This window comes from Morone saxatilis, unplaced genomic scaffold (genome assembly GCF_004916995.1).
Source record: "Morone saxatilis isolate NCDOM2014 unplaced genomic scaffold, NCSU_SB_2.0 Contig21, whole genome shotgun sequence".
NCBI classification, from domain to species: Eukaryota; Metazoa; Chordata; class Actinopteri; family Moronidae; genus Morone; species Morone saxatilis.
This window is the reverse complement of record NW_023339774.1, coordinates 15,823,983-15,827,134: the sequence shown is the minus strand read 5'-3', so window position 1 is coordinate 15,827,134 and position 3,152 is coordinate 15,823,983. Positions and strand designations below refer to the sequence as shown.

General features: G+C 33.6%; 1 protein-coding gene across 1 annotated transcript in view; it reads right to left on the bottom strand.

Annotated features, from left to right (window-relative positions):
* Window positions 1–3,152, bottom strand: part of LOC118332410 (serine/threonine-protein phosphatase with EF-hands 2-like) — a 15,109-nt gene that overhangs the window by 8,610 nt on the left and 3,347 nt on the right. The window lies entirely within an intron of this gene.

Genomic DNA, 3,152 nt, shown 5'->3' with positions numbered 1-3,152 from the left:
ATCTATCTGTCTGTCTGTCTGTCTGTCTGTCTGTCTATCTATCTATCTATCTATCTATCTATCTATCTATCTATCTATCTATCATCTACAACTTTAAAACAATTCAACATCTGTAAACATTACAAGCTTTACAAAGCTTTTCATTGCAGTACTACTGTCCTTTATACATTGTTACAGTGGGTGTTCTGTCTGTCTGCACTTGTCATATTTAGGTCTTGTTGTGCAGACATTTATTTTGAAATGTATCTCTGTATTAATATTACCCACAGGTGAAGTTCTGTTAATGTAGCTTCTCCATCTTGCTACATTAAACCCTGCTTCATTTTCAATAAGACCATATTAGATTAAACAGTGATGAAAAGTAAAAGTATTGCACTGTAAAACTCCCCTCGTCTTTTGTGTGTGGAAATACATTTCAAGAATGTCCTCTGTGTTGTCTGCTGGTGGAACATCTGCATCTTTCATCTTCTACAGTCTTTCCTCTGTGTATAAAAGCTCTTTGTGATCCCGGCCAGGACCAGCTGTCGGTGGTGTGACTCCCAGCAGCACTATAACAAGTAAGTGGTGGGAGAAGTCTGATGCTCAAGGACTTTGCTCATTCATGCATGGTTATAGGAGGTTCAAAACAGCACTATCCCACAGTGGCCTCAGGTGTGTGTGTGTGTGTGTGTGTGTGTGTGTGTGTGTTTAAAGGATATGGCTGATAATACTATCTATTATTATTAGTGCCAACAATACCCATGAAAAGACCAAAACCAACTATTTGTTAATCCGTCTCACAAAACTTAATTTCCCACTGAAAATTTTAATCTTTAAAAATAGGTAACTCACTGATATATGCTTTCATTTAAAAAATAAAAAAAATATATATGCACCTGTGGGGAACTATTTTCAGCTAAAAAAGTATAGTAAAATAACATAAATAAACATGTAGATAGATATGAAAGTAAAGGAAGGGACGGAAGGGAGCAAAAAAAGTTGAAAATGTATTTATTCTAAATCTAATGGAAATGCACATGCAAATTCATTCTCTGTTACATTTGAGTTAATTATTATTATTATTTTGATAACCACCTTCATATAGTTTCATATGTATACACTCACACATATGTACACATCTTACCAGTCAAAAAAACAAAACACAACTTAGTTAGACTACTTATTATCTGTAGTTAATGTCCCATTCCACTCAAATAATGTGTTTTGCTTATTGTTTTTGCTTCATTGTGCAGAATAATGTATGTGCATATGGAATGCCATTTAAGTCAATATTAGATAATAAATAAGAAACATAAATAAATATGCCTATGAAATTATTTTTCTTCTAACGGCAGCTACTGTATACGTAGTTAGCAACAGGTAGTTGCAAACTGTCAATCAGCAAATTCCATAAATCTAAACATATTTATTAAACTATAGTGAATCATTTATTTGTTTCAGGATTTATTTAATAGTCACATTTATCTGTTTATTTAGGTATTTAATAAATGAGTTAAATTCCATATGTGACACTATGTGTTTTTGGACAACTGTTGTCTATGGTATGGAGGGCTAAGCTATATCAACTACAGAAGTACACAGACAATACTTATTAGCAGATTCATTTACTTTTGGTTTTGATTTTTCTAAGATTTGTTTGCCAATAAGATACATATGGAAATTCACCAGAGTTATCCTTCTGTATTTGCATGTTGTAACAATCATTATTTCACCAAAAAAACACTGCCCAGGTACATTTGTTTGTTATTTCTGAAAGTGCTCCAGCTGTGAGAAGTTGAGACCTGGCAAAAAACACCTGAGATTACTGAGATCTTCACAGTGTTGTTGAGACCTGTAGAGCAATTAAAAGTAATAAAAGATCATGTCACGTAATTCGGTTTTAATTTCTCCCTGAAATTTAATGAAGTTGAAAGTATCTTAAAGTGCAAGTATCTCAGAATTGTACTTAAGTACACTGTGAGCTGAGATGAAAATATCAGGAATATACTTACTCTCATATGTAGCACACTAAAATATTAATGCATGCACTAACAAAGGTAGTTTTACTGACATGATCTTCAGTTCAGTGAGAGCATCGGTCTTGTATCAGCTTGTACCAAGAATTCCTGTGGCACTGTTGATAAATTATGGTTTGATATCCGCTGCAGGAGATTAACTGTGTATTTTTGGCTACATGGGAAATTTTTGATTGAGAGGGCACCTGATGACTTGAAGTTACCATTCCTTGCATACCCTCACTGGTTCACACAACTGCCAATGCTGCCAAGCTTACTTGTTCTGGGCTTTCAGATATTAACATCACCTGCAGTACCCACTATTGCTTTGTGTTACATTTATTCCCTCCAGATCCTGTCCTTGAATGCCAACTGAAGGGTAATAATATTGTTATTAACTTTATCAGTGGACATTTTTGCTTTTCATGTCAGGCCAAAAAAAAAGTGGCGGAATGTAACTAAGTACATTTACTCTGTAGAGTATAGAACTTCAAAGTAGTTTACTGTAGTACTTCCATTTTATGCAGATTCATACTAATACTCACTGCATCTCTGAGGCAAATATTGTTCTTTTTACTCTCATGTCCAGTGAAAACAACATATCTCTTAATTTGGTCATATTACATTTTTTATCATAAATTTAAGGATTAAGTGTTCCTTAATGATAATATATTTATTATTCTTAAACTTAATAAATGAACCCCTCCCTTGGATTAACTGGAAAATGCATTGTTTCATAGGACAGTGACGCTACAAAGATGTGATGATCTTATACAATATGATGCATTGCTGTAGATTAAACTACACTACAGTATATAAAGTTGTTAAAATTGGCTCTAACTTTACATCTACAGCAGTAACATGCAACACACACATTAATGCGGCAGTAATATTAATCCAAAAATATTATATAACACTGACAGAGTACTTTTATTTTTGATACTGTAAAGGTCCCGTGTGTAACATTTAGGAGAATCTATCGACAGAAATGGAATATAATATTCATAGGTATGTTATCATTAGTGTATAATCACCTGACTAAAGGAATACTTATGTTTTTGTTACCTTATAATGAGATTTTTATATCTACAGACACTGCACGTCACCTTCCATGGTGTCAGCCATGTTAATCCACCATGTTTCTGCAGTAGCTCAGAA